This window comes from Terrapene carolina, unplaced genomic scaffold, assembly GCF_002925995.2.
Source record: "Terrapene carolina triunguis isolate 2854851 unplaced genomic scaffold, T_m_triunguis-2.0 Scaffold35098, whole genome shotgun sequence".
Lineage (NCBI taxonomy): Eukaryota > Metazoa > Chordata > Testudines > Emydidae > Terrapene > Terrapene triunguis.
Window position 1 is genome coordinate 4,302,177 of NW_020699449.1, and position 23,576 is coordinate 4,325,752.

Here is a 23,576-nt window from a genome sequence, read left to right on the forward strand (position 1 = left end):
TATCTAAAGCTTGCTACTTCTGACCATAAATCCTTCTTACATGGGTGAAGCTGCCATTGGAGTCATTAGCAGTTTAGCCTGGGTGTGGACTACAGGATTTGACTCACAATGTCTTAATGTGGGACAGCCAAAGAAGTTTCCTTTCCCAATCTAACATTTTGCTTAATTTTGGTAAGAGCCTCATTCTGCCAGTTGTCTTCTGGGAAATGCTCAGCACCCTCATCTCATTCTCTAAGAGGAACTGAGTATCCAGTAGGTTTGAGCCCAAAGGGCCTTATACAACTCCCATGGAAGTCAATGGGGATCTATCTGTTGACTTCATTAGGAGCTGGGTCGAGTTTCAGGTTAGTGTTATATCAAGATAGGGCATTTAAAAGATATAATGAACAGTGCCATATATATATGATATGGCTTAATATATAAATACGCACACACAATATGTTAAATCAAAAACCATACTAAAATTATAGCCTACAGTACCAAAGATTGTCCACACAGCTAATTATCCTGTATTATGTTTTGTGTCAATATGATCATTGGAAACAGGGAGAAAACCCGTCTGCCTACTCTGTATTCATATCCCATAAGGACCATCTTCCAACCAGCAATTCTGACAAAATATTATAAAGGTGGCTGATGCAGCTATGATGATGATAAGCATGCATTAGAAATTAATGGCTCATTTATAGGAAATGATTCCAGTAAGCTGATTAAATCACAGTCCTACTGATGTGCTGTACATTTTGCACTGCCTTATGTGGCTGTACACTTTGGATATCTGGGTACCTTAAATGACCTCTGACGTGCTTTGCATTTCTTTCAAGCTGTTCCTAGCATGACAGCTTAAAAAGCTTGGCCCTGGCTGTATTCATTTTACTCTGATTTAAAATGATCACAATTGAAAGGAAATCTCTTTTACAGGTGTCACAGGGAATTCTCTTCACCTCCAAAAATTCTCCTACCATCAATGTTACTACGCATGCTATGAAAGTGCACTTCTTCCCGGGCAATTGCTGGCGATACACTTTGTTATCTCATTCTTTAAAAAAAAAAAAATTGTCCGTAAAAAAGACGTGTGGGCTGTCTCACATTAAAAAAAATGGCATGAGAAAATATGGTTTAAGTGCTGTAATGTTTAAGGCAATGTCCTTAAGAGATGTGTACAAAGTGATGATATTCTTTGATTCCCATCTTATTGAGAGTAGAAAGATGTGTACTCCCAGAGTGCTTAAGTTACTATATCCCTCTCCCTCTACACAGCAGAACACCTATTTTTCCCACCATAGGATACATGTAAGTCCTATTGCCTTCTGTTAAAGGGGGAAAGGACTGAAAGACAAAGGAGGGGTGTGTGTGTGATAAGACAAGACACCCTTATGTCTTTCTGTCTCCCTAGGTTCGGCCTCCCTGTCCAGCATCTGTCATCTGGTAGGATCCCTTCTCCTGCAAAGAGGTCCCGTCCCACCCTAAATAATGAGGAGTCAATCAGTAAAGGTAAAATCAAATAAAGTATATTGAAGGGTTTATAAAAAAAAAGAGTAGGACAAATAAGAAGGGGAATAAACAGCAATATAGCACAATACAGTGATTACCCCCAAACTCAACCCTACAAAACAGATAAAAACCTTCTTCACAGATCAAAATGATGGCAGGTGCTTGGGACCTCAATCCTCTGGCTATGGCAAGCCTTTGGAGAGGAGCTCCAAGGAGTCCCTTGATGTTCCTTTGGGACCACGGGAAGCAGAACAGATGGTACGCTCAGGAGAACAGCGATGGATGATGACAAAGGTAAGTGTTGTTTCTTCTCCTTCTCTCTTCTCTTTACAGGTGAGGAAGCTGTTGGAGGAAAATCCCTAGCCTTTCTATCATTAGGATGGATAGATGTCTGCAGGTAAGACCCGTGACTGTCCCTGGCTGCCACTCAGATGGACAGCACTGAGGTCGTGTTCAGGGCAGCCTTTTATACACTTGCCCGGGAAACCCTTTAGAAAAGGCAGGAAGCCCCTTCTGGGAAACCCCTTAGGAAAACCAGTTCTGACTGGAAGTTGTTTACAACTCCAGGAGAGATTAAAGAACGGGAAAATGGACCTATAGCTCATGTGAGCATAAAATTCCATTTTGAAACCAACATGGATTCCTGTAGTCATAAAACATATATGAAAATGAACTCAACCTAACACTTCACACAGGCTCACAAAGAAGTGCAGTTCCTGAAGTGTCTGGGGAGGTACTGCTAAAACACAGAGAGAAACGTGCAGATGAGGATACTTAGTAGAGAAGAAGGGCAATGTTGTGCTTTCAGAAACAGTATTGCAAAGTCCAGAGGTGAGCTGAAGTCAAAGGAGCTGCCCTGATTTACCCTAGTTGAAGAGCTGAACCTACATTTTTTGGGTGTTCCTATATTAGGAGAAAACATGCTTATTCACAAGTTTCACTCAGATTATGTCTTTTTACTCATAAACCAAAGGAAAACATCCAGATCCATGATCTTTTCTCTGCATATATATAGCAGGAGAAGAAAAAAAACACCAGTAAAAATGTAATTTGTTCATGTTCTTTATAATTGACCAAAAAAAAATCTGTTAGCCCTATTAGCTTTTTCTCTGAATTAATGTATTATTCATGCAGAGAAAAGTGACTAGTAATGAATTGGCTGTTGATAATTTCCCCAAATCATCTGAAGGTATCTGACATTTCAGGGGCTCTGAATTACTAAATGACGGATAAACCTTCATATATTTGCAATTTGGGTTCAGTTTAGCAGGCACCCTTCATCTTTAATTGCTTATCTGAATGTTATCAAAGATGCGCAAAACTCTTGAGGTCACTACAAGATGAGGATTTGGGCTTCTGAGGAAGGAGAGGAGGGTTGTCTCCTCTTCTTCCTACCTGATTGTTTTACTTCCTGGGAGCAGAAATTCCTCTTCCAATCCTCCACCCAAGGCTCAGTTGCTCTGGGTGAGGAAGAAGGGGGTCTCCTCTTTTCCTCTCCATTCAGTGTTGGACACCAGGGATGTCTGTCTTCCTTTAGTCGCCCTATCTGAGTTTTGGATTCTGTCGAAATGAGTTGAACTCAGTTCTTGGCCTCCAGTTATCAAGAAATTGCAACATATGTTGTAGGTTCTAGGGAAGAGGTCATTCTCTGTTTTTCTGCTTAAGCATCTGGAGTCTGGTGTGTTTCTATTCACATGATACATTCCGGAGGTGAGGAAGTCTGCTCCTTTTCATGTTGGGAGTGTCCGCTTTGCACATATGAAGGGTTTCTTCTTTTCCACTGCCCATGGTTTTGGCTTCCTGGGCAGGAATCTCACCTCATTCTTTATTCATAGGGATACTTTCCCCTGGCCTGTTCCCCTCCATTGGCCACTGAGAAGAGGCTGAGCAGGGATCTGTCCATACAGCCATGGGAATGGTGCTTTTTATTTTTCAAACAAATTTCATTACTAATCCCAAACTTGTTATATGAAGCCCAAACAGGTACAAAATATTATTTGTGAGGGTTGCGAAACCCCAAACTCCATGGAGATGGCTCATCCCTAATTTGCAGCTGAAAAACAAGCAATTACTCTATTTGTATGCACAACTTTGGTAGAAAATAAGGCCACTTCTAAAAATATGGCCCTTAATTTTCACTAGATGCTTCCTTTAACTTATTGTTGACTGGAAGAAAGAGAAAACCACACATAATAAGTCTATTTTGATCATTTACTGAAATTGCCAGGCAAAGTTCAAATGGTTTAAAGTTTCATTTAAAGAATCTAAAGTCCAAATAACTATTTGAAAATTCAGGCTAGAAATCTCATGAGAGCTGTTGTCCTTGGAAGGATAGTCCAGTGGTCAGGGCACTAATACGGTATGCAGGTCACTTGAGTTCAATCGCCTTCTTTGCCACAAGCTTGCTGTATGACCTTGGTCAAGTCACTTTCTCTCTCAGTGCCTCAGCTCCCCCATTTGTAATATATACAAATATATGGGGATAATAGTACTGCCTTGCATCACAGAGTTGTTGTGAGGATAACTACATTAAAGATTTTGAGGGGCTCATAGGAGGTAAAGATGTGTGCTGTTTCTTGAAAGAGATGTATAAAGCCTTGATTCTGTTTGGTTCAGAAAACAGCTTTTCTTTTGTAACTTCTAATTTGTGTCCTGACTGAAAGAAGGAAGGAAAGCAGTGAATACAAAGAAAAAGGAAAATAATTTTTGAACCTCAAGATAGGTTTAATTACAATTGAGGGATGTCATGAGTCCGTTCACTCATCTTTTGTGGAGACTACTCTCTCCTCACACTTGGCACTCCTCTTCAAATTAGCCATGAACATAGGGCGGCTGAGGGTAGAAGTGTTCTTTTATTATTAAAAAAAAACCCTATATTGCTCAGAGTTGTAGTAATTATTGACAGATCCATTCAGCCACTTATGTGTAAAGTCAGCACTAATAGCCATTTGGAAATGCAGGAGGAAATTTTGCCTTCAGACTTTCTTTTCGTAAGAACAAGATGCTGATTTAAAACTTTAACGTTCTTAAAGGTTCTTAGCCTAGTGTCTAGGATCAAGGTAGCTATGGGCTGAACAAGGCTTTATACATCTCTTTCAAGAAACAGCACATCTTTACCTCATTGTGGATGCTATTTTTACTTGGTTTCTCAAAATAAGAAAGGTTGGGTCCCTCACAGTAATGCAGCCTATTTCATGATTCTGTGGTGAAAGAATTCTCCACAGAATTCACTTCTTGGTGCAGAAATGTGCTTATTAATTTCAGCTTTAAAAAAATTATCCAAGCATAGATATGCTCTAGTTCAATCAGCAGTTATGGGCTTGAAGCTGATAATTACTAATAAAATGTAGACAGCCTGAAACAATAGCTCTGAGAGGTCTGAACTGCTCCATGTATCCCAGTGGGACATTGACTCTGAAATCTAAAGATGATGAGTTAAATTCCAACATTATTTACGTTTTTGCAACTGATGATTTTGGCCGAAATATCCAGCTAATGTGCTTACCTCACAATCTCAACCTGCATACCATGATTTCCCTGTCAACTCCAGTCAACCTGTGGAACTCATTGCCAGGGAATGTTGTGAAAGCCAAAACTATAACAGGGTTCAAAAAAGAATTAGACAAGTTTATGGAGGATAGGTCTGTCAGTGGCTATTAGCCAAGATGGTCGGGGATGCAGCCCCATACTCTAGGTGTCTCTAGCCTCTGACTGCCAGCAGCTGGGAGTAGACAACAGGAGATGGATCACTTGATGATTGCCTGTTCTGAAGCACCTGGCACAGGAAGACAGGATACTGGGCTAGACGGACCATTCGTCTGACCCAGTATGGCCATTCTTATGTTCTTAAAAGATCCAACTGCCCTTCTCAGATGCTAAAATCTGCAGCTTGATCTCTATCAGCTTCTAAGGGCAGTTGAATATTGTCAAAGCAAAAATCTGTAGCATACTGAAAAGTTAAAATGTGGAGATGAGTAAAATAAATTCATTTTAATATGAAAATAAACACTGGGACCACTGCACTAATTGGATCATTCACTTTCATATTTAATTCATTAAAAGCTCATGTTTTAATTTAACTAAAGCTATCACAGAATTTCCAGAGTGCCAAAGAATTTAGGTCTTTGCAGTACAGTACATAGGGCCTCGGTTATTACTATGCTCTCTAGCACCATGATTCAGCAAAGCACTTACGCACGTGCTTAAGTAACATTGACTTTGGCCCCTATGCAGCAGAGTACTTAGCATGTGTTTAAGTGCTTTGTTGAATTGGTGTTTATGCATATGGAAAATATATAGATAGATAGATCTCCTTGACTTTATGTCTGTAAGCTTCTTTCAGGCAAAGACCTAATACACTATCCATTTCTATAATTACCAGTTATTGGGATCTTTCACCTTGTTATTTTATGGCTTTGCTCTCATGCTAAAAACAAGAGCTGTATGAAAAATGACAATTATTTTTATGGGAAATTTTAGGAAATTTTTTTTTCAAAGCCACCGTGTGAAAAAAAAATATTTCTCTAAGAAAAACAAATTTAAAACAAAAATATTTTCAGTTTCTGAAAGCCATTTTTGTACCAAAAAAAAAATTAGGTTTTGAAACCCCCAAAATGAATTTTTTTTATGGAGAATGGAGAAATGTTACCAAATATGTTTTGGTTATTTATTTATGTTTTTTTCCATAAATAAGCAGACATTTCTGACAAAAAGAGAAAAATTCCACTAAAATATTTCCATTCAAATTTTCATTTTGGTAAAACAAAAACATTTTTGATCCAAAACAATGTTTGGACACATTTTTTTTTTGACAGCTCTATTTATAACCCAGTTTTAAAAGGGGACATTTGTTTCCTAGATATTAGCGTTTATCTCTTGCATCAGAGATAATGCCTAGTTTTTCTGTTTATGGGATAGTTTATACAATCATTCAATAATTACTCAATTTACACTGGTCTACAATTTGAGAAGTTGTCTGCTTCAGAGATAAAATGTGCTATTTATTATGTATTTTGATGTGCTGAATTCAAATATGACAATTAAAACAACTGATTGGCTACTGTTTCTAAGATATTTAAGTTTTTACATTATATTGTGTAGATAGTAGAGTTTTAATCATAAATTGTAAACCTAGGTCTTTTCATGTGTTTAAGGTTGCTTTACATGATAATATTTCACCTGTCCTGTTTATGTAACACTTTAAAAATCAGCAAAAGGGTTATATAAATAAAATTTATTATGAAACAAAAGGCAAAAAACTATTATGTACATAGTTTAGTCCTATTCAGTGTCTACTCGGCGCTTCTTGGCTTGTCTCTTGTATTCATTAAATGGAGCATCTCTTGTCACTGTCCAGCAATAGTCTGCAAGCATTGATGGGCTCCATTTGCCCTGATAGTGTTTCTCCATTGTTGCAATGTCCTGGTGAAATCACTCGCCGTGCTCGTCGCTCACTGCTCCGCAGTTCGGTGGAAAAAAATCTAAATGAGAGTGCAAAAAAAAAGTATCTTTAGTGACATGTTGCAACCAAGGCTTTTGTATGCCTTGAGGAGGTTTTCCACCAACAACCTGTAGTTGTCTGCCTTGTTGTTTCCGAGAAAATTTATTGCCACTAACTGGAAGGCTTTCTATGCCGTCTTTTCCTTGCCACGCAGTGCATGGTCAAATGCATCTTCTCTAAGAAGTTCATGAATCTGAGGACCAACAAAGACGTCTTCCTTTATCTTAGCTTCACTTAACGTTGGAAATTTTCCACAGAGGTACTTGAAAGCTGCTTGTGTTTTGTCAATGGCCTTGACAAAGTTCTTCATCAGACCCAGCTTGATGTGTAAGGGTGGTAACAAAATCTTCCTTGATTCAACAAGTGGTGGATGCTGAACACTTTTCCTCCCAGGCTCCAATGACTGTCGGAGTGGCCAATCTTTCTTGATGTAGTGGGAATCTCTTGCACGACTATCCCATTCGCTGAGAAAACAGCAGTACTTTGTGTATCCAGTCTGCAGACCAAGCAAGAGAGCAGCAACCTTCAAATCGCCACAAAGCTGCCACTGATGTTGGTCATAGTTTATGCACCTAAAAAGTTGTTTCATGTTGTCATAGGTTTCCTTCATATGGACTGCATGATCAAAACATTGCCATTATGCAGTAAAACAGCTTTAAGACTCGTCTTCGATGAATCAATGAACAGTCTCCACTCATCTGGATCGTGAACGATGTTGAGGGCTGCCATCACACCATCGATGTAGTTGCAGGCTACAAAATCATCTTCCATGAAGAAGCTTTTGCGAACAGGGGCTGCTAACAGGGAGTTTCGCAAGGGAGTTCTCCAGGTGAAGGAGGAGCAATACAGCACCCTTTTGGGGTAAGTGACTGTCTGCAGTGTGTGTTTGTTTGTGTTTGGGGGTTACTTGCTGTGTGCTGAGCTTGTGTTTGGCACTCTGTTTGTTTGTTTGGTTGTTTGAAGGACCGTGTGCTGTGGCTGACAGTTGGAAGCTGTGAGCTTCAAAGGAAGGTTTGAAACCAGGAAGCCTCTGGTAATTGGCTGAGCCTTACTCAGTGGGCGGGGCATTCATACAGGCCAGGGCTTTATAAAGCAGCGCACAAGCGACCAGGGAGCGTTTGCGACCAGGGGCTGCTAACAGGGAGTTTCGCAAGGGAGTTTGGAAGGGGAGTGGGAAGGGGCGAGGGTCCCTTGCCGGTTCTATCTGTTTTCCCTTTATTCCCCTTAAAACTTTAAACTTCTTGCTTAAACAACCCTTTCAGCGGACAGGGGGCTGCAGACGGGAGTTTGACAGAGGGAGGCTTACGATGGTTAGGAAGACCCGCAACACCTGTGCCACCACTGCTTCTGTCTCCTCCACCTGCGCCTGTAGCCAGACAGAGCGCCTGAGCATGGATGCTTCTACCCAGATCCTGGTGTGGTTTTGCAGAGACTGTAACTTGCAATTTCCACTTACTGATATCCAGGCTGAGGGGACCATCCAATGTGAAAGGTGCCTGCTGGTGGAATCTCTCAGGCAGCAGGTGGGAGAGCTACAGGAGGAGGTGGCTAGGTTGAGAAGCATCCGAATCCACGAGCAATTCCTGGACAGTGTCCATGTGGAGACAGCTGAGGTAGCTGTCCCAGGACACAGGACTGCTGATACACCACTGGTGGAGGAGGAGATGGCTCAGGGTGGACACTGGCAGCTGGTTACTTCTGGCAGCAGGCAGTGCTCCACCCCTGCTCCGAACCCTCCCGCTGTGGTAATAGGTAACCGTTATGCTCTTCTTGATACAGGAAAGAAGGCATCACCCCCTACAGTAAAGGAGGAGAAGCCTCGTACCCCTAAGGCTGGGAGGTCTGCTGCCACCACTGCGAATAGGAAACGTAGGGTAGTGGTGGTCGGAGACTCTCTGCTGAGGGGGACGGAGGCGCCCATCTGTCGCCCTGACATTTCATCTCGGGAGGTATGCTGCCTGCCGGGAGCCCGTATCCGAGACGTTACGGAGGCATTGTCGAGGATTATCCAGCCCTCTGACTACTACCCCATGCTACTCATCCATGTGGGCACAAATGATACTGCGCGGTGTGACACTGAGCGGATCAAGAGTGACTACAGGGCTCTGGGAGTACGGGTGAAGGAGTTTGGAGCGCAGGTGGTATTCTCTTCGATTCTTCCTGTCAAAGGTAGGGGCCCGGGCAGAGACAGATGCATCATGGAGGTGAATGCCTGGCTGCGAAGATGGTGTCGCCAGGAGGGCTTTGGCTTCCTAGACCACGGGATGCTATTTGAGGAAGGACTGCTAGAGGCAGAGATGGTGTTCACCTTTCGAGGAGGGGAAAGACCCTATTTGGACACAGACTGGCTAACCTAGTGAGGAGGGCTTTAAACTAGGTTCGACGGGGACAGGTGAGCAAAGCCCGCAGGTAAGTGGGGAACATGGAGACCTGGGAGATGGGTCGGAGACGAGAGGGAGTGTGGGCTATATTGGCAGAGAGAAAGGAGGGTCAGGACAAAACCGGGAGGAAAGATCAAACCAGTATCTTAGATGCCTATATACAAATGCGAGAAGTATGGGTAATAAGCAGGAAGAACTGGAAGTGCTAATAAATAAATACAACTATGACATTGTTGGCATCACTGAAACTTGGTGGGATAATACACATGATTGGAATGTTGGTGTGGATGGATACAGCTTGCTCAGGAAGGATAGACGGGGAAAAAGGGAGGAGGTGTTGCCTTATATATTAAAAATGTACACGCTTGGACTGAGGTAGAGATGGACATAGGAGACGGAAGTGTTGAGAGTCTCTGGGTTAGGCTAAAAGGGGTAAAAAACAAGGGTGATGTCATGCTAGGAGTCTACTACAGGCCACCTAACCAGGTGGAAGAGGTGGATGAGGCTTTTTTTAAACAACTAACAAAATCATCCAAAGCCCAAGATTTGGTGGTGATGGGGGACTTCAACTATCCGGATATATGTTGGGAAAATAACACAGCGGGGCACAGACTATCCAACAAATTCTTGGACTGCATTGCAGACAACTTTTTATTTCAGAAGGTTGAAAAAGCTACTAGGGGTGAAGCTGTTCTAGACTTGATTTTAACAAATAGGGAGGAACTCGTTGAGAATTTGAAAGTAGAAGGCAGCTTGGGTGAAAGTGATCATGAAATCATAGAGTTTGCAATTCTAAGGAAGGGTAGAAGGGAGAACAGCAAAATAGAGACAATGGATTTCAGGAAGGCGGATTTTGGTAAGCTCAGAGAGCTGATAGGTAAGGTCCCATGGGAATCAAGACTGAGGGGAAAAACAACTGAGGAGAGCTGGCAGTTTTTCAAAGGGACACTATTAAGGGCCCAAAAGCAAGCTATTCCGCTGGTTAGGAAAGATAGAAAATGTGGCAAAAGACCACCTTGGCTTAACCACGAGATCTTGCATGATCTAAAAAATAAAAAGGAGTCATATAAAAAATGGAAACTAGGACAGATTACAAAGGATGAATATAGGCAAACAACACAGGAATGCAGGGGCAAGATTAGAAAGGCAAAGGCACAAAATGAGCTCAAACTAGCTAAGGGAATAAAGGGGAACAAGAAGACTTTTTATCAATACATTAGAAGCAAGAGGAAGACCAAAGACAGGGTAGGCCCACTGCTTAGTGAAGAGGGAGAAACAGTAACAGGAAACTTGGAAATGGCAGAGATGCTTAATGACTTCTTTGTTTCGGTCTTCACCGAGAAGTCTGAAGGAATGCCTATCCTAGTGAATGCTAATGGGAAGGGGGTAGGTTTAGCAGATAAAATAAAAAAAGAACAAGTTAAAAATCACTTAGAAAAGTTAGATGCCTGCAAGTCACCAGGGCCTGATGAAATGCATCCTAGAATACTCAAGGAGCTAATAGAGGAGGTATCTGAGCCTCTAGCTATTATCTTTGGAAAATCATGGGAGACGGGAGAGATTCCAGAAGACTGGAAAAGGGCAAATATAGTGCCCATCTATAAAAAGGGAAATAAAAACAACCCAGGAAACTACAGACCAGTTAGTTTAACTTCTGTGCCAGGGAAGATAATGGAGCAAGTAATTAAGGAAATCATCTGCAAACACTTGGAAGGTGGTAAGGTGATAGGGAACAGCCAGCATGGATTTGTAAAGAACAAATCATGTCAAACCAATCTGATAGCTTTCTTCGATAGGATAACGAGTCTTGTGGATAAGGGAGAAGCTGTGGATGTGGTATACCTAGACTTTAGTAAGGCATTTGATACGGTCTCGCACGATATTCTTATCGACAAACTAGGCAAATACAATTTAGATGGGGCTACTATAAGGTGGGTGCATAACTGGCTGGATAACCGTACTCAGAGAGTTGTTATTAATGGTTCCCAATCCTGCTGGAAAGGCATAACGAGTGGGGTTCCGCAGGGGTCTGTTTTGGGACCGGCTCTGTTCAATATCTTCATTAACGACTTAGATATTGGTATAGAAAGTACGATTATTAAGTTTGCGGATGATACCAAACTGGGAGGGATTGCAACTGCTTTGGAGGACAGGGTCATAATTCAAAATGATCTGGACAAATTGGAGAAATGGTCTGAGTTAAACAGGATGAAGTTTAACAAAGACAAATGCAAAGTGCTCCACTTAGGAAGAAAAAATCAGTTTCACACATACAGAATGGGAAGAGACTGTCTAGGAAGGAGTACGGCAGAAAGGGATCTAGGGGTTATAGTGGACCACAAGCTAAATATGAGTCAACAGTGTGATGCTGTTGCAAAAAAAGCAAACGTGATTCTGGGATGTATTAACAGGTGTGTTGTGAGCAAGACACGAGAAGTCATTCTTCCGCTCTACTCTGCTCTGGTTAGGCCTCAGCTGGAGTATTGTGTCCAGTTCTGGGCACCGCATTTCAAGAAAGATGTGGAGAAATTGGAAAGGGTCCAGAGAAGAGCAACAAGAATGATTAAAGGTCTTGAGAACATGACCTATGAAGCAAGGCTGAAAGAATTGTGTTTGTTTAGTTTGGAAAAGAGAAGACTGAGAGGGGACATGATAGCAGTTTTCAGGTATCTAAAAGGGTGTCATAAGGACGAGGGAGAAAACTTGTTCACCTTAGCCTCTGAGGATAGAACAAGAAGCAATGGGCTTAAACTGCAGCAAGGGAGGTCTAGGTTGGACATTAGGAAAAAGTTCCTAACTGTCAGGGTGGTTAAACACTGGAATAAATTGCCTAGGGAGGTTGTGGAATCTCCATCTCTGGAGATATTTAAGAGTAGGTTAGATAAATGTCTATCAGGGATGGTCTAGACAGTATTTGGTCCTGCCATGCGGGCAGGGGACTGGACTCGATGACCTCTCGAGGTCCCTTCCAGTCCTAGAATCTATGAATCTATGAATCTATGAATGGGACAAGATCCTTTCGATGGTCACGGAACATGGAAACCCTAACATCACCTGCCAGGAGATTCCACTGCTGTAGTCTGGAGCCCAACAGCTCTGCCTTACTCTTGGGTAGTTCCAAATCCCTGACAAGGTCATTCAGTTCACCTTGTGTTATGAGGTGTGGTTCAGAGGAGGAGGATGGGAGAAAATGTGGGTCCTGTGACATTGATGGTTCAGGACCAGAAGTTTCATCCTCTTCCTCGTCTGACTCAAGTGAGAATGATTCTGGTGCATCAGAAACCAGCAGTCCTTCTCCGTGGGGTACTGGGCATATAGCTGATGGAATGTTTGGATAATGCACAGTCCACTTTTTCTTCTTTGACACACCTTTCCCAACTGGAGGCACCATGCAGAAGTAACAATTGCTGGTATGATCTGTTGGCTCTCTCCAAATCATTGGCACTGCAAAAGGCATAGATTTCCTTTTCCTGTTCAACCACTGGCGAAGATTTGTTGCACAAGTGTTGCAGCATGTGTGTGGGGCCCACCTCTTGTCCTGATCTCCAATTTTGCAGCCAAAATAAAGGTGATAGGCTTTCTTAACCATAGTGGTTATACTGCGCTTTTGTGATGCAAAAGTCACTTCACCACAAACATAGCAGAAGTTATCTGCACTGTTCACACAAGTACGAGGCATCTCTGCTCACTTTGGCTAAACAGAAATGTGTCCCTTTGCAAAATCAAACACTGACAAATAAGAGAGCACGACACTGTATGATTTCTAGAGCTGATATAGGGCAATTTGTTCAGCAGAGTGATGTAAGCTTCGTTATGATTGCATCATCCATGACTTCTAGGAATAACATGATGCAATTCATATCATGTATGATGCAATATCAGCTTCAGATTGCATCATTCATTGTTTTGCCTAAAAAGCAAGTACTGTCCAAACCCAGTCATAGATTTATTCATAGTTCCAGTCAAAGATGTATTTTAGTCATTTCTGGTTTAAATTGAGATCCCTTCCCTTTATAACTCACTTATCCTCCGCCATTCCCAAGTTAAGGGTCGTATATACTGACCCAATAGCATATCTTGAAAACTAGAGCCAATCAACAATTTTAAGCATCATTTTCATTCTCAGTGACCCAGAATTAGTAAAGTTTGACTACATTTATTTCAGAAGCATTTTGGCTGTAGAGCAGTGTTATTGGGAATGGTCTCATTTTATTTTGCTGTTAAACAAGAGTTGAAATCTAACCTTGCTTCTGGTTTCTGAGTGAACCTGGGTATAAACCCATCAAAACTGAACCTTGCCTATGGGTTTGCAACAAAAGTCACCGAGGGAAAATTAGATTCATTTTGTAGGGATATTAAAGAAGGTACTAACAGTGATTCCCCCAAGTGACAGTGACCCCCCATAATTTGTCCCCCATACTTTAAAATCCAACAGTTTCACCAAGTAAACTTGTAAGCTACTGTCTGTAGAAACCATTGATTGTATCTGTCCTATGAAAAATACTTTATTACTATGTAAAACTTACAAACAAGTTAATTGACTTTTTTCTTGAAGTGAACACTATGTTACCACCCCTGATACTAGGTAAACAAACTCTATAAGCCTTTAAGTGACTTTCACTTTATTGTAACAGCAACGGCTCCTAGGAACAGACTCCCACCCTCTGTGATTAAAGGGCCAGGAGTCTCAAATGAATTAGCACACACCCCGAAAGTGGTGGAGACAGTAAAATATGGTTAAGATATGGAATGTATGTTGATGAATGCTTGATGTACATGAATGGTTAGGGAGGTGTCAGCCTAGAAAGGGAGTATCCATCGGCCGAAGAATGTGTCAAGTAGATCACCAGACAACCCCCGGAGGGTAAACTGGGATCCACCCCATCACCTGGAAGGATGAGAAACACAAAATTTGGACAGTGTGGAGCCACCAGGAATGTGCCACTTTGGACAGTGTGGAGCCACCAGGAATGTGCCATCTGCTGACTGAGTCAGCAACAGCAGGATGAAACAGCTCCCATAGACTAACGTAGGAATTAATTCCTATAAGAATGGACTCTAAAGACTGAGGACTTTGAGTCTCTGGTTCTGCTGCCAACCTCCAGGAGCATCAGGTGCACCTGACACGGACTCGGCTCCATCCTCATGACCAAGATACCTGGCCAGTAACTTGGCATGAGCAACTGCTAGGCTGGTAACTATAACACCTATACAGAACTTGAATGAATAATTGTGTGAATGAATCTATCTATCTATATATATATATATATATAAGGAATAAGTAGTCAAACATTTATTTTTATCTTTTGCTTTATTATATTTACAATAAATGTGGCATCTTTGCCTTATACCAATAGAATAAAAACCAGCAGGATCTTATTAAGAGGGATAACAACTTGAACTTGAACTATTTTTTAGCATTATGGCCTCTGAATTCATGTAAAACTGGTTCTGACACACACTGGTTTCCAACCAAACCTAGGTTCCACATAAATGTAGGCAAAATTCAGTCTGAATTAGTTTCCACAATATGAAAACAAGCTTTAACGCAAGTGGAGAAAGTCCAAGGGCTGGGTTTTTAAATGTATTTAGGCATTGCTATGCTGAGTATAGGCCCTGTAATCCAACCTGAACTATTTTCAAGGTGAAAAGAGTATGTTATCCTTCAATGTGGGAAAGCAGTACTAAAGAAGAGAGTTTAAAAATAAAGTACATTAAATGTAATCCTTTTAGCTCTCTTGTAACAGCAAACACTATGGGAAATTCAGCACAAATGCAGTGTAAAGAGGTAATCAGGGCCTCACAGGGGTATTTACAGGCTGTTACTGTTGTGTGTTTCAGAGCGATAGAGAACATTCTCAGCAAGCAAATAGCCAGAACCAGATCCTCACCTGGGGTAAATCATCATAGCTAGGTTGAAGAATCTTGTTGTATCAATGCACTAATTAAAAATTGAGTTAGCTTTGAGACTATTTTAGTTGCCAAAAATAGCTTGAAGGGATGACAATTCGGGTGATTATTCCTGTCGACTGACAATTTGGGTGCTTTCCTTCATTGAAGTGAATGGAGCAATATCGATTTACACCCACTGAGGACCTAACCAACAGTGTTTAATGGGAGAGCCAACTGTACTGCCTAAAACTCAATCTTTTAGAAGAAAAGAATACATTTTCAACCAAATATACAAACATGAATTTTTAAAACAATATGAGAATATTACTTTCACATCATGGTACTTGAGTGTCTATTCCCAGAGGGGCTCTGGAACATGAGTAAATTGCTCATATCGAGGATGCATTGTCTTGGCAGAAATAAACTCCCAAACTGTCACCTCTTTAAGCTATTTGTTGTTGTCTAAAATATCCTCGAAGCTAAGCTAATTTTTAATTAGTGTCTTTATATTGTTTTTCTTTAAGGGAAAAAAACACAAGTAAATAATGTGTTCTCTGATCTGAATTAAATCCTGTTTGTATGGGGATTTAGGTTTTGTGTGGATTTTCTGCCTATACTTAGCCTAGCCTTTGAAGTTCCTGTTTCTGTAACTTAACTTTGTCACTACTTGGGACTTTCACTCCTATCACATTTGCAGATTAATTCACGATTTTGTTTTCAGGTTATTCCAGGTTTTCAGGTTGTTAAGACCAGCAAAATTCAGAGAGAGAGAGAGAGAGAGAGAGAGAGTGAGTGCGTGTGTCACCCTTCATTGAGTAGGCCAGAGCTCAAGGTAAAAGCACAGAAGGGCAATCGGCTGTCATTAAAGCCATCGTCAGCCAGTGGCAAGAAGAGCAGCAGATGTGCCCAGCAGGTTGTGATCATTAAGATCCAGCACCAGTGAAAAATCTATTAACCGGGCAGAGTCAGATACACAGCAGAAACTTGCACAAAATCTGTTTCACACTCTCTTGCTCTCCCATATCTAATAAGTCTATGCTCACCAATGTCGCTAATCCAGAGTCTCTCTGTAGGTGTACCAGACAGTGCACAATAGTTAGGCACGGTCAGAAACGTCTATTAAAGTGTTAGCATTTATTTTTCAGATATCTACATCACACATCCAAGTAAGCAAACTAATGAAAATAAATGAGATTAAACAAATAGACACACACATACTGTATTTTCCCTACCCAAGTCTACTTTTTAAAAGAATGTTTGAATAACAAGAAAATATAAATCATGAAAGCTATGCAAGCACAATTTGTCAGCAGTCTGTCTTTCAGAGCAATCTGTGACGTGCATTTGTTAGAGCACGTAAAAAGTGATAACCTCCTTTTATTAGTAACAGTAGTATTCACTTGTTTGTTATTTGTATTGCAGTAATGCCTAGGAGCTCCAATCATGGACCAGGACCCCACTGTGCTAGGTGCTGTACAAACACAGAACAAAAGGTTTTTTGCACGTTCCTGAGCAAAAACTATCGCTCTTTATGCCCCTCAAACAGTTCAGTTATACTGCTAAAACATTAGGTTCGACTTAACTTCCTCTTTATGGTAGGTATTTTGCCTAATTTTCAGAAGAGCTCAGCTTCCATTTGCGCACCTGAATAAGAGACAGATTTTCAAAAGCGCTCAGCACTCAGCAGCTCCCATTGTGACACACATGTGGCCAGATTTTCTCAAGAGCCCAGCAGCCAAAGTTCTGCTCTCACAAAAAAACCTACTTCATTTTGGTGCCTAAATGGGAACCTAGTGCTTTGGAACATCTGGCCCAAGTGTGGATGATGATCCCTTCTGAAAATCCAGCCTAAATAATTTGGCTCATTTGAACTGAATTAACACGATATGTAAAACAATTCATATAAAAATACTAAGCAGTTTTACCGCTAACTTCTTCCCGAATCTCTAACATGCAGATGGCAAGTAGCTGATTTAATTTGTATTCGCTCTTTTGAAAGGGGAACAAAAACCTATCCAACTGTCCTGTCCCTTTTGACTTAGTGCAGAATAGTCCTCCTTTGGACTCTCTAGACAGCCGAAGCCTGCAGCAGAAATACAACAAAACTACATTTTGGTTAGAGTAGATCCCACGATACAGTGGGTATTTAGATACTAATTCATAAAATATATAGTTTTGAGCTTGAGAAATACAATTCCTTGGTGAGCCAAAGAAAAAGACCCACAATATTTTACCCTGTAGGGATTTATTTCTTGCTCTCGTTGACAACATAATTGAGAGGGACATGGCTTCAACTTTCCTTTGGAAAATGCAAGTATTTTCACTTTCAGATGGCTAAATAACCAATAATTTTGAGAGACAAGTTCTTCCATCATATTGCCAATGTGGTATTTAAGACAAAACAATAGCCTGGTGTGGTTTTTTATTGCTGCCTTTTACTGTATAGATTCAGGATTGATCAATTGTGTCTCATAGATCCTATGCTGCTAATATCCATTGGAATAAATGGAAAGGACCCATGTTTTGGAGCAGTAGCATCCGATTTCCATCTTCACTGTTGCTGTGGAATTCTGAATGACCATGGTGTGCAAGTTCTATTACAGCAAGAAAGTATTACCTACCCGCCTGACTGAAAGTGGAAGTATGGGAAAGGCTGTTTTCATGTGATTTCCAGCCCACTATTGCACACCAGCAAGGTTTGAACAGTCCAGCTAAACATCCCATTGTTTGAATACTTTTTTTTTTGTATTGACCCTGAAGTCTGGACCTTTTGACTTTTACACATCACTAGTGTAAATATGCACATATCTAGATGCATGGCTATTTCTGCACCATGCAAATCACTCGTGGAGAGTGTATGGAGAGACTATTATTGTGGTGTGTTTGTAATTTTCAAAGGAATACTGGGAAATTTCCATTACGCTCAAGCAAATTTAGCCAAATGAAAGCATTGCCTAATGTTTGAATAGTGTATAAATTAAAGCATGAAAGCATCTAGTCACTCATTTTAATTGCTAAAATGCCTCTGGGGGTTAGATTAGATGAAGAAGAACCCTTAGATGGATGATAATCTCTCTCTGGGGCAATACTGATAGCTAGGAATATAGTAGCAATTCCTTTTACACCTCACAGAAGAACAAAGTTCAGATAGAGATATGACAATCAGACTATCCTGGATCTCTAAAAGAAGATTTTAAAAGTCAAACAGAGCAGAGCCTTGCATTACCTGAAATGATGCCAATTACCTGTAATGTTTTAGCAAAGAAGTCTTTAGCTGAAACAGCAGCAACATTCTGATGATATTCTATTGAGAACTTGTCAGAAATGTTATCTTTTCAACATACAACGGAGGTAGCAAAGCATGAATGGATTTTATTAATTATCAGCACCAGTAAATGATGTATAAGCTTTTTAGCCATATCACCATTTGGCTCAAACTGAAAATAAAAAGCAGTTGAAAAAAATATTTGAAATGATTTCATTGTTCAAAGCTGCAAATACCATGTGCTGAAAAAATGTCATAGTTTGGATGAAATGGACAAATTCCTAGAATTAGTCATCCAGAAGATAACAGTTACAATATTTAGGACAGACTTGAAAGAAACAGTATTTATAAAAAGGTCAGGAAGTTTTCTAATGTATCCTAAACGTGTACATTTTGTTAAACAATATGCACAGCACTGAATGTGATTATATTTATGATAGCATCACTTTACAAAGTAAGTCAATCCAATGAGCATATGCACATAGGCCCAGTCATTCTACAAGGGAGTGTTTACCTACTAAAGATTTTTTTGTGAAGAATCGGTGATCCAACTTAGAGAGCTCATTTCTGCCATGAGCAACAGCCACGGACTTCAGTAAAAGTAGTGTTCACATATCTCAAGGCATAATTCAACCCGGAGAGAATGAGCAACTAAAATGTGTGCTAATCAACTCTGAAAATCGCAGTGTAGAATCAGCGTGCAGAAGATGTATGGCTGCAGGAAAAAACGCAGAAACAAATAAGCATACGTCTATAATGCTGTCTTCAGTGTCTTCAAATCCCTTAGCATGTTTACTGAAACCTTTGAAAAAAATCAAGCTGTATTGCCTCATATTCAAAGGCAGATGCGGAGATTACATGGAAAATGACTTGCTGACCTGCCTGTGAAAAATTTAACCCATATTGATCACAAGAATGACCATTCTGGGTCAGACCAATGGTCTATCTAGCCCAGTATCCAGTCTCAGACAGTGGTTAGTGCCAGATGCTTCTGACAGTTGGAAGTTTAGGGGGACATAGAGCATGAGGTTACATCCCTGACCATCTTGACTAATAGACATTGATGGACCTCTTCTCCATGAACTTTTCCAGTTCTTTTTTGAACCCAGTTATACTTTTGGCCTTCACAACATCCCCTGGCAATGAGTTTCACAGGCTGACTGCGTGTTGTTTGAAGAAATACTTCCTTTTGTTTGTTTTAAACTTGCTGCCTATTAATGTAATAGTTCTTGTGTTTAGTGAAGGGGTAAATAACAGTTCCCTATTCATTTTCTGCACATCATTCATGGTTTTATAGATCTCTATCATATCCCCCATCACCCACATAATTTAATAATTTAATAATTATTTAATTAATTTAATAATTCCAGCTGGTGAAAAATATATATATTTACGAATATGCTGAAGACACTCTGGTCTTAAGGAATGGTTTTAGATCCATTGTTTTTGATTGATTTTAATTTGGGACTTTCACAGGAGTAATGCAATATCCCTGCAGTTTGATTACGATCAAAGAAGCCACTAACCTAGTAGGGGCATGTGGGTGGGCACTGCACCAGCAGCTCCTGTAGCCCCAGGAATTCTGCCTGCAGACAGGTGAGGAAAAGAGTGCTTCTGTGGACATTGGGTATGCAGGAGCTGAAACAGCCGCACTCTGAGAGAAAGCAGCATATCCCACTGACTATAGCCTCACTCCAGGTTACCAGATGGTGGCCCATGTGCTACCCCTTTGGGGTGCCTAGTGTCCCTGGTGATGCTATTATCCCCCTATACACTCAAACAGAAGGAGGTAGGATGGTCTTGTTGTTAAGGCACTGGACTGGGACTCAGGAAACCATTGCTGTATTCCTAACTGCCACAAACTTGCTGTATGACCTTGGGCAAATCACTTCATCGCTCTAAGAATCAGTTCCCCATCAGCAAAACAGGGATAATACTTCCCTAGCTCACAGGGGGGTTACAAGGTGGTACGGTGACGGGTGTCACCTAGTTAGCATACAAGGCATGACATTCCGGCTGCCATGTTGGCAGGAGCATCACAGGAGGGGCTGCTCCAGAGACGCCAGAACATGGTTCATAATAGATTTACAAACACACACCGCATTTAGGAGTGCATTTCTATTATTTATGTGCTTTTCACTTCTCTCACACAATAGCTTTCAAGGCTTAACGACTGATAACAACAAGCAATTTTGTTGCACTTGCTTTGTGTGATATGGGATTAATTCATACAGTTTAAACAAAGTTTTCACTCTTTCTAATGAGCTTCCTTTCCCCCACCCCCGCCCTACCACTTCCCCTCAGAGGAATATTTGCTTTTGTCAGGAGTCAAAACAGAAGGATGAAAAAACAAGGAGGCAGATTATTTTAAAATAGGTGGAATGTCGGAAGAGATTACCTGCACAATATAGGAGGCATTGAGGCAAAAACCTGGAACTGTCAGCCCCACATCAACAGGGAAGCCTTCAACAGAAAGGCAACTGGTAATCAGGCATCCTGAGTGAGTTAAATTGCTTTGTGCAGAGACAGCATGCATGCTAATTGTGAAGGCCTAAAAGTAAGGCCAAAGCTAAAGGTAGTAAAGTGGAAGTGACAGTAAGCAATTCAGATTCACTTGTAATCCTTATGCTATGTTTAACTACTAGAGAGATGTGGGTAATGAATTATCCATGGTTTTAAACTAGCTGTAGATTATTCAAATGACTAGTTTTAGAGCATATTTGGTCCACTTACATGTCTGCCAAAAAAGTGCATCAAACCCAGTGTGAGTTTTTTAGGACATGACTTGAAGGAGAAAACTCTTTCCCCCTCACAGTTCTCCTATTTAAAAAGCACTATTTAAATTATTTGCTGCTATATCCCATAGCAAAGAATGCAAGGCCAGTATTACACCTTGATAGGGAATTGTTAGATTTTCATTTACTAGATTCCTTGCAAGTCACGTTTCATTTATAAAGTCAACAGAGAGCTCTACCATGAAAGAGATGGTTCAACTGTTTGCTGCCCCTGTGGATTGTACAAGGTCTGTTTATATCATGACTAGTATATTCAGCTTCTATTCTTCTTTCATGTGACAAATGCAGAAATAACTTTTACCTATGCACTTCTATTCAGAGCTAATAAAAATAGTGATGGGCCAGGGCCAAAACAAGAACAAATTATCTGACTCCTGCCTTTTCCCCCTGAAATTTGGAGCTTTCAGATAAAATGAGAACCAGATACAATCTCCCCTGGATTTACTTCTACAAAGCAAATCTAACTGCTGAGATTTTACTAAACTAAACCCAGTCCTCCAGTTCTGCCCCTCTCTTTTCAGAATAGATATGGGCCAAAACTGGAACTATTTCTCCAAACCTCTCTCCACCAAACTTGAAATTGGAATGTTTGAATGGAACAAGACCTGGACAAAACCACCCTGTTTACCACTTTCCTGAAATAAATCTGACCAATGAGGCTTAGCAAAGTCAATTCTAGACAATGCCAGCTATCCAGATAGGTTTTTCACTTGTCTTGAAACCATAGTGAAGGGGTTCTTAACCTTTTAATAAGTGCAGGCCACATCTTAATAGAGAGATTATCTCATAGAACAACTCCTCTCTGATTTCTAATGGCCTGAACCTTCTCTCTTTCTTTTTACAAGAGCACGATATCCCAGTAGCAACTACAGCAATTACTTATGGGGGAAAGTTGTTTGAGGAAATAATGCAACATATTTTTAGTGGTCTTTTAAAATATGATTTACCAGCTGGAAATAAGGAGATAGTATCATGTAACCAGGCCAGATCCCACCAACAAATGCTATATGGACCACTGGGGGCCCTTGAATCTCAGGCCATGCTTTGAGAACAACTGCCTTTGGGTACATTAAAACGAATACATTTTTAAAATAGTGCCTTCTCACTTTCTCCTTCTCCGGTTTTCATTCCAGTACCTGATACTCAGGGCCGGCTCTGGCTTTTTTGCCGCCCCAGGCGGCCGGAGCCCCGGGGCGAGGGCGGCGAGCCCCAATGGGGACTCCGCTCTCCCCCCGGCGGCCAGGGGGAGGGCGCCGGAGGGGAGGGCGGCCGGAGCCCTGGGAGGAGGGCGGCGAGCCCCGGCTGTGGCCCCGCTCTCCCCAGCGGCCGGAGCGCCGCGCCGCCCCCCTCCAGGTGCCGCCCCAAGCACCAGCTTGGGTGCCTGGTGCCTGGAGCCGGCCCTGCTGATACTCATCAGGAAGAAAGGAAGCTGTTAAGATGTGGATTAAAATTTCAAAAGCACTGCAGAACTGTATATCTGCATTTTTAAATCTAATAATCATACAAGTACATCTCTCTGCAGCCGTCACACATTGGCCCAATTAGCCACTATCGACAGAAAAGGCTTACCTGGCATCAGCCTTCTCCTAAATGAAAGATGTAAGGAGGTAAATAATATGGATAACAGCAGCAAACATAAGACTGTGAAGATGCAGCTGAATCCACTGGTCAGTTAAGTGAAGAGGGCAAGGTTTGCCCTCTTACATGTGGTCACTTGACTCCAAACATGTGCCAAGACTCAGAGAGAAACTATATGGCTCCCTGAGCATTTGCCTGAGGTACAGTGTCTCTGGTGTACTCTTACAGTATGGCTACACTGCAAAGAAACCCACGGCTGGTCTGTGCCCACTGCATGGGCCAGCTGCCGGTGTCTAATTGCTGTGTAGACATACCACCAAAGTCAGCCATTCACAGAGTAAACCTGCTGTTCCCTGCATATACAAGAAATAATGCTAGCAGAATGAAGCAAACTATTCCCACTCCTAGAGTATAAAGTAATCTATCCCACCCCCTACCCCCAATCTCAAAATGGGTATTGTGAGGCTTACTTACTGTTCATTAGGTATTTGGATCCCCTCAGATGGAAAATAGGGAATCTCTGTTCATATGGCACATTATAGGGTGAATCAGTGGCAGCATAATGTACATGAGCCTTTAAGTGAGAGGTTCTATCAGCCTTATGAAGAACTCAATAGTATTTAAAGAGACTTTTTTTTCCTTATAGATTTCAATAGTACCTTGCAATGAGG